At 45.5% G+C, this 14,322-nt stretch overlaps 1 protein-coding gene across 2 annotated transcripts in view; it reads right to left on the reverse strand.

The window, feature by feature from the left end:
• HERPUD1 (homocysteine inducible ER protein with ubiquitin like domain 1) overlaps positions 1-14,322 on the reverse strand; it is a 140,190-nt gene that overhangs the window by 64,445 nt on the left and 61,423 nt on the right. The window lies entirely within an intron of this gene.

Consider the following 14,322-nt stretch of genomic DNA (forward strand, 5'->3'; position numbering starts at 1 on the left):
GAGGAAGATGTTGTGAGGCACTGCCCAAGTCCAAAGCTTCAGAGCTTCCCGACATAAGGAGAGAGAGCCTGTGCATCCCTGTTTGTTGACATAGTACATCGTGACTTAGTTGTGTGTTCGAATGAGAACTACCTGGTCGTGAAGATGTTGAAAAGCTTTGAGAGCATTGAAAATCGCTCTGAGTTCCAACAGATTGATGTGACAGATGATCCATACGGGACCAATGGCCTTGAGTATGGAGACTATTGAGATGAGCGCCCCAAGCGTAAGTTGAAGAATCTGTTGTGAGAATCTTCTGATGAGGGGGTGTGTGGAAAAGCAAACCTCTGGAAAGATTGCAACAGAGCATCCACCAGTGGAGAGACTGTCTCAACGAAGGAGTCACTGTAATATGTTGAGAGAGCGGGTTGCAAGCTTGCTCCTACTGAGATGCCAGGGCCCACTGAGGAATGCAAAGGTGAAGTCTGGCAAAAGGAGTCACATGAACTGTAGAAGCCATGTGACCGAGCAGAACCATCATTTGTCTCGCTGAAATTGAGGTGAGAGAAGATACGTGATGGCAAGGTGAATGAGAGCATGTAGACGTGGTTGAGGCAGAAATGCTCTTAGTTGAACAGTGTCCAGGACGGCGCCAATAAACTGTAGAGTTTGGAAGGGAGTCAACTGGGATTTTGGAAAATTGACTTCAAACCCCAGACTTTGGAGGAACGTAATAGTATGTCGGGTCGCTGCAATAACCCCCTGTTGAGAGGGGGCTTTGATGAGCCAATCATCCAGATACGGAAAAACTTGAAGACCCTGGGTACCTGCAGCTACCACCAGACACTTCGTGAAGACCCTGGGGGATGAAACGAGTTCGAAAGGCAGAACTCGGTATTGAAGATGAATATTCCCCACCCAAAATCTTAAGAATCTGCGAGAGGCAGGATGAATTGGGATACGAGTGTAAGCCTCTTTGAGATCCAGAGAGCATAACCAATCCCCTTGATCCATCAGGGGTACAGTGTTGGTAAAGAGAGCATCTGAAACTTGTCTTTGACTAGAAATTTGTTGAGGGCTCTGAGATCCAGAATAGGTTGCAGATCCCCCATCTTCTTTGGGACTAGAAAAAAACAGGAATAGAACCCCGTGTCTTGTTGGGTCAAGGGAATCTCCTCAACAGCTCGAAGGTGAAGAAGAGCCTGAGCTTCCTGAAGAAGAAGGGGAAGTTGTGATGTACTGGAAGGAAACTCTCTTCGAGAGAGATCTGGAGGTACTTTAAGAAGTTGAAGTGATGTTGAGAACCCAGAGATCGGAGGATATCAGCTCTTACTGATGGTAAAAGTGGTGAAGCCGACCTCCTATGGGCAGCAGATAAGTCTGATGGATGGAGGTTGGTATGCTCAGATTGAGAATGTCTAAAAGACTGGGCTGGCTTAGCCGTAGCAGGAGCCTGAGGTTTTTGTTGTCTCTGCTGCTGTTGTTGCCATCTGGGCAGAGGCCTGGAGAAAGGTGGAGTCGTTTTCTGAGGGTAACAACGTGGCAGAGGATTGTAAGTTTGAGCAGGTGGAGTCTTGGCCTTTGGCCGGACCAAGGAAGCAAAGGAGCACTCATGTTCAGAGAGACGCTTGGTAGCAGCCTCTATGGAATCATCAAAAAGAGTTCTTTTCCTTGGCAAGGTAAATTTGCTAGACGGTCCTGCAAATTGGAGTCTATGTCAACAATGCGGAGTACTGCTGCCCGATTCAGCCTATTGTATTGGTTTTTCGATTCAATTTTCTGCCCAACTGGGTGTTTGTTTTCCAAATATCATGGTAGGTTTATTATATAGCCTCTTCACCACCTTTGCATCCTCCTAACCACACTGGCGCTGTGGTGTAAACAAAATAAAAAACAAAAAAGACTTTTCCTCTCTCTGTTAAATCCTAGCTCACATTTGCGGTATAACACCAGCTCTGGCAGGATACATATTTCAAAGCTGACATATTGTAATCACAAAACAGAAAATAAAATTCGTTTTTCTACCTTTTGTTGTCAGGTCATTATACAAATCTTGTTGGTCCCAAGTTCTGATTCTCTTCTGATAACTTAAGAACATAAGAAGATAAGCATTGCCTCTGCCAGGTCAGACCAGGGGTCCATCGTGCCTGGCAGTCTGCTCCCGCGGCGGCCCTCCAGGTCCATGACCTGAAAGTGTTCCCTACCTAACCTAAAATGTCCATACCCTATTCGCTCAATGTCCTGTAAGGTAAACCTCTATCTGTACCCTGTTATCCCCTTCGCTTCCAGGAAGTCATCCAGTCCCTTTTTGAACCCCAGAATTGTACTGTCTTATCACCATCCATCTGCCATCTCTGTCTTCCCCTTCCGTTTCCCTTCCCTCTCCCAGAGGTCTGGCATCTTTCCTTTTTTTCGTCTCCATCCACAAATAGTCCTTTTCTCAACTAACCTTTTATCCAACATCTCTCCCTCCTTCCCCACCACCCCTGAGTCCACCATCTCCCTTTTTTTCCCTAACTACCCTCCTATCCAGTATCTCTATCCCCCCTCCACACCATCCTTTGTGCCCAACTTCTCTCCCTTTCTGTTCCTTCCCTCCCTAAATCCCATTGTCTATCATCTCTCTCCCTCTCCTCTATTTTCAGACCCATTATTTCTTCCCCCCCCCCCAAGTCCGGCATATGCATGTCACTTTGAATCCCCCTTCCCTCCCTCCGTGCACTTCTACATCAGGGCCCCCCTTCTCCTGAAGGTCTGTCCCCCCCTGAAGGCCTGCCTGTCCCCCTTGAAGGCCTGTCCCCCCCCCCCTTTGAAGGTCTGCATCCCCCCAAAGGCCTGCCTGCCTGTCCCCTGTCAGCCTAGCATTCCTAGCAATCAGCATATTAGGTTAGCCTAAACAATGTCAGCAAAGGCCTATGGGAGATCATATCATTCATGTCTGACCTTAGGGAATGTCATTGCAGACAGCCTTAATTCAATCAATGATTAGAGGACCTGACAGTAAATAGGTGCGAAGAGGGGTTAAAAGGTGTTAAGATGTGTTAATGTCTGATACTTAGGATGGACAGCCAAGGATGTACAATGGGTCCAGGTGCACAGATAACTAAGATTAATCAGAAACTATTGTCAGAGGCATACTGAAAAGTACATTCGACTCCAGTCTATTCTTCTCCAGTCTAGCACACCTCATTCACCTTCCTGATCAGTGAAACTAACCATTGTTTCAGACAGTTTACTAAGGATGGGGATGTTTAACTTCAATAGATTCTATTTGTTATTAAAAGCCCCCTCTCAACATCGACCCTTCTCTCTAGCTCTGGAACCTGAAGCTTAGACCATCACCCCCCATCCCCATTTTTCTTTCTCTTTCTGGCTCTCCCTGGGACTTCACACTTCTGTCTCTTTTCCTCTGGACTCTGTAAGGCAGGGAAACTGCTTTGCTCTCTCTAATTGCAATGTTTAATTGTAATGCTTATGAATATTGCTTTTCTGTAAGCCTATTTCTATAATATATTTTATCCCAGGACAAGCAGGCAGCCTATTCTCACATATGGGTGACGTCAGACGGAGCCCCAATGCGGAAGCTTGTAGAAACTATAAGTTTGAGTCAGCCGCACCACGCATGCGCGAATGCCTTCCCGCCCGTCCAGATAGTTTAAAAATGTTGAAGAGTACAGGTCCAAGCACTGAGCCCTGCGGCACCCCACTGGTGACACTCTTCCAGTCCGAGTATTGCCCATTTACCCCCACTCTGTTTCTTATGCTCCAGCCAGTTTTTAATCCACGTGAGTATTTCTCCCTCGATTCCATGGCTCGCAATTTTACAAAGTAGTCATTCATGCAGAACCTTGTCGAACGCCTTCTGAAAGGCCAGATATACAATGTTGACCGGGTTGGCCTTGTCTTGTCCACCGGGCTGCCCTAGTCGCTCATGCGGAACCTTGTCGAACGCCTTCTGAAAGCCCAGATATACCAGGGGTCTCAGTCCCTCCTTGAGGGCCACAATCCAGTCGGGTTTTCAGGATTTCCATAATGAATATGCATGAGATCTATGTGCATGCACTGCCTTCAATGCATATTCATTGGGGAAATCCTGAAAACCCGACTGGATTGCGGCCCTCAAGGAGGGACTTTGAGATCCCTGAGATATACAATGTCGACCAGGTTGACCTTGTTCACCTGGAAATTTTCCTAAGGATAATAAAGAGTTGACCCAAGTCAGCAATTTAGCCTTAAAATTAACCGGGGCGGTTTTCATAACATTTGGAGGATAGGTGTCAAGTCTGCAGTCTGCATTGTTTGCCAGTCAATAGCTGTGAACTTGTTCCAATTCAGATCAGCTCTGGGAACATCAAAATCCTGCAGAATAGGGTAGCACCAATGAGGCTTGGCAAGGACGGTTAAAGAAGATCTTAATTTTTGTATTTTAGAATTGAAGAAATCTGCCAAACTATTTGCAGATAGAGTAGCTTCTTCAAGAATGTCAGTGAATGTCTGTCATATAAATCATTAACCAATTTAAAAAAGCTGCTATTAATTGATACATTACAAATTTTTTGGGCATAGATATTGTTTTGTTTCTCCTTAGACAAATTTTTATAGTTTTTGTCTCCAGGCATCTCTATGCTCTTGGGTTCCTGATTTTAACCAGTCTTTCCAGTTTTCTTAAATCCCTCTTTACCATTAATAACTATCAAACCATCCCTCTAAATTTCTAAGTCTTTCTATGAATTTTGATGGGGGCCATCTACTAACTGGAGTTTTTTGCATTCTGTTTTGTTGGTGCCTTTTGATTTATAGTCATTTGTAAACTCACCGATTTTTTTTCTATGCATCAGCATGCTCCAATACAGCACAGAACTATTCAGGGGCAATAATTGACTGGGATGCCGTCTCCTGTCACTACTGGTTGTATTCTACCAGAGCCAACAGCTATCCATTTATTCCTGGGCTGTTTGATCCTCTGTGGCAGTGGTGGTAATTTAGCGCAGACAATTTAGTTCTGGAAGATCCTTTAATTGCAGTCAATTCCTGCCTGTGTCTGTTGATCTCCTTCATAGAAGAATTTGAGACAAGATGGGGCAAGCCTTAAAATGACCAAATGGTTGTCCTTAGGACAAATGAGTCACAAATATTACACCAACGAAAGCCATGGGGTTTGGTTGAAGTATGAGCAGGTGTCCCAAACAATTTTTTTGGTTCCTATGATGGAAGAAAATTGCAACTGGGTGTGTTACTTATAAAGAAAGAACAAACTTAGGGGTGGGTGTAAGGGAGAAAATATAAGTGCAGTAATTTGAATTTCTAAACTGAGCCCCTACCAATATCAAGAGCCTAGAATACAGAAAGATTAGCTAGCCTGATCAAAAATAAGCCAAAAGTTCTTAAGCTTAAGTATTAGAGAGAAACTGAAGCCTTATTTGGCCTTTTTTGTTCAATACCAGACCCCACAGAGCAATTAAAGTACTGTATAAAAAGACAGATAAGAGAATTACTAAACATTTTCCACCATGCAATGAAAAAATAGGTAATACATGTATCTAAGTTTGAAAGCTCCAGTCAGCTCTTAGCACTTCAAACACCTAGGCTTTTGATTACTAATTGAACAGGAATTTATCACATAAAAAAAGAATTCCAGAAAGCTAGAGAATTTTTGTTTTGACTATCTTCAAACATAAGTGGTTTGCAGTCATCCAATCAACAATTGCAGATAAATTGATAATATCAGAAAGCCTTCCTCACAATTGTCCAAGAACACAAAAAACTGCACATCATCCACATACAACTGATATCCACAACTGATATCCAATTCCAAAAACCAATCAAACCACCAATAAGGGAAACCAGTTACTTACCGTAACAGGTATTATCCAGGGACAGCAGACAGATATTCTCACATGTGGGTAATGTCATTCACAGAGCCCTGATGCAGATAGCTGCACAAGCAGTCTTGCTTGAAGAACTTTAATAAGTTCGTGACTGACCGCACCTCGCATGCACAAGTGCCTTCCTGCCCGATATAAGATACACATCTCCTCAGTTCATATAGCCAGCTAAGAAGTCAACCAGGGGTGGGTGGGTTGTGAGAATATCCGTTTGCTGTCATTGGATAACACCCATTATGGTAACTGTGCTTTATCCCAGGACACGCAGGCAGCATATTCTCACATATGGGTGACCTCCAAGCTAACCAGAATGGGATGGTGGGAGTGTTGGTGTTTAGGAAAATAAATTTTGTACACGAACTACATGGGTCAATGACTGGCTGAGTGGCAGACTTCAGAGGGGGGTAGTTAACGGTACCCTCTCTAAAACATCGGAGGTGACCAGTGGAGTACCTCAGGGCTCAGTCTTGGGCCCGCTCCTTTTCAACATATTCATAGGAGACCTAACTCAGGGGCTTCAAGATAAGATAACGTTATTCACCGACGACGCCAAACTATGCAATATAGTGAGAGATGGCAATTCACCCGATAGTATGACACAGGACCTACATTTGTTGGAGCTTTGGTCCTCGACCTGGCAGTTGGGCTTCAACGCTAAGAAATGCAAGATCATACACCTCGGCAGCAGAAATCTGTGCGGAACTTACACCTTGAATGGTGAGACCTTAGCTAGAACTTCAGCAGAATGAGACTTGGGAGTAATCATCAGCGCAGACATGAAAACTGCTGATCATGTGGAGAAGGCTTCATCTAAGGCAAGACAGTTGTTAGGTTGCATCCGCAGGAGTTTAGTCAGCTGGAAGCCTGAAGTCATAATGCCATTATACAGAACCATGGTGAATCATCATATGGAATACTGTATGCAATTCTGGAGGCCACACTACTGAAAAGATGTGCTGAGAGTAGAGTCGGTGCAACGGATGGCCACCAGAATGGTCTCGGGGCTCAAGGATCTATCGTACAAGGCTGTACTCACTCGAGGAACATAGGGAGAGAGGAGACATGATCGAGACGTTTAAGTATATTACCAGCCGTATCGAGATGGAAGAAGAGATTCTCTTTCTCAAAGGACTCTCAGCCACAAGAGGGCATCCGCTCAAACTCAGGGGCGGGAAATTTCATGGCGACACCAGGAAATATTTCTTCACCGAGAGAGTGATTGATCCTTGGAACAAGCTCCCGGCGCAGGTGATCGAGGCAAACAGCGTGCAAGAATTTAAGAGCAAATGGGATGCCCATGTGGGATCCCTTAGAGGGTTAAGCCAAGGGAACCTGTCATAAGAACATAAGAAGCGCCATCTCCGGATCAGACCTTCGGTCCATCAAGTCCGGCGATCCGCACACGCGGAGGCCCTGCTAGGTATACACCTGGCTTATTTTATAGCCAACCATATCTTTATATGCCTCTCTCAAGGAGATATGCATCTAGTTTGCTTTTGAAGCCTAGGACTGTCGATTCCGCAATAATCTCCCCTGGGAGAGTATTCCAGATGTCAACCACTCTCTGTGTGAAGCAGAACTTCCTGATATTAGTCCTGAACTTGCCCCCCCTTAGCTTCCTTTCATGTCCTCTTGTCCGTGTCAAATTGGACAATGTAAATAGTTTTTTCTGCTCTATTTTGTCGATTCCTTTCAGTATTTTGAAGGTTTCGATCATATCCCCACGCAGTCTCCTTTTCTCAAGGGAGAACAATCCCAGTGTTTTAAGTCGATCCTCATATTCCAGTTTCTCCATACCCTTCACTAGTTTAGTTGCTCGTCTCTGCACCCTCTCCAGCAGTTTTATATCCTTCTTTAAGTAGGGAGACCAATGTTGGACGCAGTATTCCAAGTGGGGTCTGACCATTGCCCTATAAAGCGGCATTATAAATTTCTCCGATCTACTCGAGATTCCTTTCTTTATCATGCCCAACATTCTATTTGCCTTATTTGCCGCTGCCGCGCATTGTGCCGACGGCTTCAGGGTCCTATCTATCAGTACACCCAGATCCCTTTCTTGTTCACTTTTTCCCAGAGTTGCACCTGACATTCTGTACTCGTATTCCTTATTTTTACTGCCTAAATGCATTACCTTGCATTTCTCCACGTTGAACTTCATCTGCCATTTCTCCGCCCATTTTTCTAACCGACACAAATCGCTCTGGAGTTCCTCACTGTCCTCCTGCGATCTGATTGCCCGGCAGAGTTTTGTGTCGTCTGCAAACTTGATGATCTCACTGGATGTTCCGTTTTCCAGGTCATTGATATAAATATTAAAAAGGATCGGCCCAAGTACCGAGCCTTGGGGTACACCACTAGTCACTTTCTCCCAGTCGGAGAACTTCCCATTTATGCCCACTCTCTGCTTCCTGTTTTCCAGCCATTTGCCTATCCATCTTTGTATATCTCCCTCTATGCCATGGCATTGTAGTTTCCTAAGAAGTCTTTTGTGTGGAACTTTGTCAAATGCTTTCTGGAAGTCCAAGTATATTATGTCCACCGGCTTTCCACTATCAATTTGCTCGTTCACGGTCTCAAAGAATTGGAGTAAATTCGTCAAACACGATTTCCCTTTCCTGAATCCATTTTGACTGGGTTTCATCAAGTCATGTGTGTCCAAGTGCTGAACTATGCTATCCTTGATCAGTGATTCAATCATCTTGCCGGGGACAGATGTAAGACTCACAGGTCTATAGTTGCCCGGTTCTCCTCTCGATCCTTTTTTGAAAATTGGCGTGACGTTCGCTTTCCTCCAGTCGTCTGGTATCTGACCAGTTCTGATTGACAGGTTTGCAAGTTTTTGCAGTAACTCTCCGATTTCGACCTTCAATTCCTTCAAGACTCTCGGGTGAATTTCATCCGGTCCAGGGGATTTGTCACTTAAGTTTGTCGATCTGGTAGTATATCTGATCTAAGTTCACTTCAACTGTGGTGAGGCTGTCCTTTATTTCTCCTGTAAACAGTTTCTCCACTTCAGGTATTGTTGAGGTGTCCTCCTTCGTAAAGACAGACGCAAAGAAGGAATTTAGTTTGTCTGCGATTTGTTTATCTTCCTTGATGTACCCTTTTCTTCCCATGTCGTCCAGGGGTCCCACTGCCTCTTTTGCAGGTTTTTTCCCTTTCACGTATCTAAAGAAGGGCTTGAAGTTTTTGGCCTCCCGGGCTATTTTTTCCTCATAGTCCTGTTTTGCATCCCTCACCGCCTTGTGACATTTCTTCTGTTCATCTTTATGTTTGTTCCAGGCTTCGGTTGTCTTCGTGCATTTCCATTTTTTGAAAGAGTCCTTCTTTTCTTTTATGGCTTCCTTCACCTGTATGGTAAGCCATGCTGGTTCTCCTTTGCCTTTAGTTCTCCGATCTTTGGAAATCCTCGGAATGTAGAGATCTTGTGCTTCTGCAATAGTATTTTTCAATAGGCACCATGCCTGGTCTACTGTTTCAAGTTTGTCCACCATCTTCTCGAGTCGTTTTGTTACCATGGCTCTCATGCAATCGTATTTACCCTTTTTAAAGTTTAAGGTGGTGGTTAAGGTTTTGGCATGTTTCCCTTTCCCGATGTCAAGTTTAAAGTTGATTACATTGTGATCACTCGTTCCCAGTGGAACCATGACTTCTACTTCTGTTATCGGTCCGGTGAGACCATTTAGGACCAAGTCCAAGGTGGCGTCGCCTCTTGTCGGCTCTTTTACCATTTGCTCCAGGAAGCAATCCCCTAGCACCTCCAGGAACCCAGGAGTGGGATCCCTAAGATAGTAGACTTGGGGGTGGGTCAGTAAAGTGGGCAGACCTGATGGGCTATGGCCCTTATCTGCCGTCATCTTCTATGTTTCTCGAATAATGTCCAAGACCCACTCCGTCAGAAAAGAAGACAGCTGCTCCCCTATCGGTATGGCAGAGGGAGCAGAGACCCCGTCATTGGGAACTACGCACCGCTGGAACATGGGCCAGCTAAGAGGCAGGGGATTTTGTAGGACAAAAGGAATTCCACTGTGGAAGCTTAGGCTTGGAAGCAAAGGAGGAACCGTAAGTGGGAGTGAAATTTGGCTTCCCGGAAATGGGCTTGGGAAGGCAAAGCACTCAAGGGTCTTTTAGGTTTATCTTCCGGCAATCTCTGAGTTTTGGAATGCCCCAAATCCTTCACCAATTTTTACAAATCTTCACTGAATAGACAATCCTTAAATGGCAGATGCACGAGCCGCAGTTTGGAAGCCACATCTGCCACCCAATGTGTAATGACCTGCGAGCCATCACCAAAAGTGACCATTTCTACATCAGGAAATGCAGATGGGAGAGCTGGGGTGGGACTCTTTATCATCCCATCCGCCATCTGTTGGACCCATTGCAGACAAGCACGCGCCGCATAGGAACTACACCTTACGCCTGTAAGGTGAATGCCTCCACCTTGAAAGAGTTTTAGCGAAGATTCAATCTTCCAATCATGGGTGTCCTTCAGAGCAACACCCCCTCATCTGGCAATGTAGTCTTCTTGTCACCGCCACCAGAGCATCCACCCTCTGACGTTTAAACTTCTCCAGCTCATTCTGCACCACCGGGTACAATTGTCGAAAGGCCTTTGCCACTGATACCTGATTCCGGCATGTCCCATTGAGCTGAGATAATCTCCTGCATGGCCTCATGTACTGGAAACGCTTTGGGCAGTTTCCTCGTGCTGCCATTAAGGGGGTTAGCCATCCCCATCCCTTGTGGATTGGCCTGAGATAGCTTCTATTTCAAAAGCATTACAGGAGCTGAATATAATTCTTCTATGGAATAGCCGGAGCTCGGTGGGGTCATCCACTTCCGTAACCAGGGAATCATCCATCTCAAAATTCTCAACTTCCCCCTCCTCCAGAGAACCCTGAAGAGGCAAGGAGAGACTAGAATCAGAATGAGGGTCCCCGCCATCTGAGGTTATCCCTATGCCGCTTAGCTGCTTGTACATACACTTGAGGATGATCTACAATTGCTTGAACAAGTGCAACTCCCCCAATGCTTGCCCCTTGCTCGGCAGGCTGAGAGCTCTGCAACAGAAAGGACTTGTGTAAAACAACAAACTATGGAGAAAACGGCATGACCTACCCTCCTGCCTGCACTGTTGACAGATTCCGCCCCCAATAACATCATTCAGGCTTCCAACGCGCACTGTGCCGCACACGACACTGCCAAGATCGCAGGAGAGTGGGGCCGCATACATTTCACATTGGAAATGTCCAAGTCATACGGCGCCATATTGGCTTCCTCCCCTGCAAGTTCTGTACAACCGGCTGAACACAAACCAGCTGGTGGTTCTGCACTTTCTACAGTGCGAACACCTTTTAACTGCCTCTGCCACCATAATTAGTAACCCAGACCCAAATGGCCCGATGCACATGGTGAAAGAAAAAGACAGTAATACAAAACATTCAACTAGTCAGATCCAATAAAAATCAACACTCCACTTACCCTACAGTAGAAACTAGTGCTGCCCGATTCAGGGAAAAAAATTTTGATTCGATTTTCCTGCCCAATTGGGTGTTTTTTCAAACATTATGATGGGTTTAATTTTATAGCCTCTTCACCTCCTTTACCTTCTCCTAACCACACTGGCGCTGTGGTGTAAACAAAACAAACAAAAAAAAAGACTTTTCCTCTCTGTTAAATCCTAGCTCACGTTTGTAGTCTAACACCAGCTCTGACAGGACACGTTTCAAATCTGACATATTGTAATCACAAAAGAGAAAATAAAATTAGTTTTTCTACCTTTTGTTGTCTGGTCATTATTGAAATCTTGTTGGTCCCAGGCTCTGGTTGTCTTCTGATAACTTGCTTGCCAGGGTCTCCTTTCTTCTTTCTCCGTGCTAACCATCCATCTGCCATCTATCCTCCCCTTCCGTTTCCCTTCCCCCGGAGGTCTGGCATCTTTCCTTTTTTTAATTTCCCTCCAAAGATCCACCTTTTCATCCAGCATATCTCCCTCCTTCCCCACCACCCCAGGGCCCACCATCTCTTGCTTTCTTTTCCCAACTACCCTCCTATCCAGTATCTCTATGCCCCCCTCCACACCATCCCTTGTGTCCAACTTCTCTCCCTTTCTGTTCCTTCCCTCCCTAAATCCCATTGTCCATCATCTCTCTTCCTCTCCTCTATTTTTTAGACCCATTATTTCTTCCCCTCCCAAAGTCCGGCACGTTTCTTTGAACCCCCCCTTCCCTCCCTCCGTGAACTTCTACACCAGGGCCCCCCCCCTTAAAGGCTTGTGCCACCATCCCTAAAGGCCTGCTCCCCTGACCCCCCCCCCCCCGCCGAAGGACTGCTCCTCCCTCCTGGCCTCCCACTTGTGTCCGGCTTCCCCCCTGGCCTCCCCGCACCGTTTACCTTATAGGAGCAGCCTGCAGAAGATCGCGGTGCTAGTGATCTTTGCAAACTGCTTCGGAACTCTTTCCTCTGCTGAGGTCCCGCCCCTCCTCTGACGTCAGAGGCAGGATCACGGCGGAGGAAACAGCTCTGAAGCAGTTTGCAAAGATCGCTAGCATCACGATCTTCTCTGCAGGCTGCTCCTATAAGGTAAACAGTGCGGGGAGGCCGAGGGGGGAGAAGCCAGACGCAAGCACTTCCCGACTGACCCTCCCCCCTCCCCGTCTAAAGCAGGTGCGGCAGCAGCTAGCCAGCAAGAGCAGTGCTGCCGCTCCTGCTTTAGAGGGCAAGGGGGAGGGTCAGCCAAATTGGGAAGCCGATTTTTTTTGTTTTAAATTGATTCAAATCAATTCACCCGAAGTGAATTGGTGAACCAATTTGAATCGTGAATCGGGCAGCACTAGTAGAAATCTCTGGCAGTCTATATACTGAAAGCATATCACCGCTATTCAAGTCAAATCTCTGGACTGTTTTTTTTTTTGTTTTTTTTAACAGGAAAGAAGATAAAACCCCAGAGATGCACACACTTCACTTCCTCTGAGGGGGGGCAGGGACCTGGTGGAGCCAGGTGTAATCCCTCAAAGTCGGCACCGTGCAGCCGGACACCCTATCTCACTGAAAATGAGTCTCAACAGGAGAAAAACCGGGCAAAACAGCAAAATCCAGGAGCCAGTGGAACAGCCTGCTAGAGATATAGAATACTGAGTGGACAGGAGTAGTTACATCCAAGAGGGGCATCTGTAAACCACTAGTCTCTGGATTCATCTGCTGCTGTTGCTAAGGAATTATAATTTAGAACTCTATTCACCAGCATGGAATTTTGGTACAGGAAACGCCCAAATTTGTCCATAATGCGCCCTTCATGTTCTGGTGGTACCGAGGCATAGATTCTCGATGGAGTAGATTTTTTCAAAGTCAACTACCACCAGGGACTGATGCTGAAGCTGTGGTTTGTCAAAACCCGAAGAAATTGTATATATAGTCCAATTTTCCGGGAGCCACTGTAATGGTTAAGGGCATTTCCCAGTTCTCTGAGAATACCATGCAAGGGTAATCTGAGAAGTTCTTTAGGAGGCTCATCATAATCTAAGGCCTCCAAGTATTCAGCACTGTAGGCAGAATCAGCTTCTAGCTTGACTGGTAGCTCTCTGCCCAAATGCAGAATAAACTTAGTAAAAAAGTCTCAGTAGGAGATTTAGCCCTTGGTGGAGACGGTGATGGAGACTTGAGGTAGATTCAGGTAAGTCCTCAACTGAGTCAGATTGCAAGTCAGAGTCATAAAAAGGCTTTGGTAAAAGTGCATTGAGATAGATTCCGATGTCGAGCCCGGTGTTGATCCAATGACGATGCCAGACCTGACACGCTTCGAAGACCGTGAAGGAGAGCAATGTTTTCTTTTTGAAGCTCCTGAAGAACGATGTTTATTGGACTTGCATTGAGACGAGGAAGAATGACAATGCCTTGATGAACTGGAGCAGGTACTCAATGGAGAACTAGACCTGCGATGCTTATGCTTGGGTGTGAAACGTCAGTGCCATTCTGAAGAGCCAGCGTCAGTACCGTAGGACCTGGTGGCCTTATGCTCAGGCTGGACTGGTACCAAAGTTTAAACATGTCACTGACATGGAAAAGAACATTGAGCTTTTCACTGAAAGAACCAGTACCTTTGGCTTTTCTGCTGGTACCATTGGTGGCGTATCTCCTCCTGAATTTTTGGTACCAATTCAGTATTCATTTCACCTTTGTTACTATATCACAGGCAAACTTCTGCATATTAAAAAAATCATCTTTTCTTTGTACTAAAAAGCAAAATACAAGGGACAATTTATCCAATATCTTCACACACCCCCCCCCAGCAGGGGTAAAACATTCATAAATTATGCAACCACCATCTGATTTCTTAGGTAGATGAAGAATTAATCTTAGTACAGCATCCCAAAGAATGCCTCTACCATCCTATAACTTAACATTTTTAGATAGAATTTGTACATGACACTTTCTTTGTATATACATTTACTAAAACTTA

The sequence above is a fragment of the Geotrypetes seraphini genome, chromosome 4 (assembly GCF_902459505.1).
Source record: "Geotrypetes seraphini chromosome 4, aGeoSer1.1, whole genome shotgun sequence".
In the NCBI taxonomy this organism is placed as follows: domain Eukaryota; kingdom Metazoa; phylum Chordata; class Amphibia; order Gymnophiona; family Dermophiidae; genus Geotrypetes; species Geotrypetes seraphini.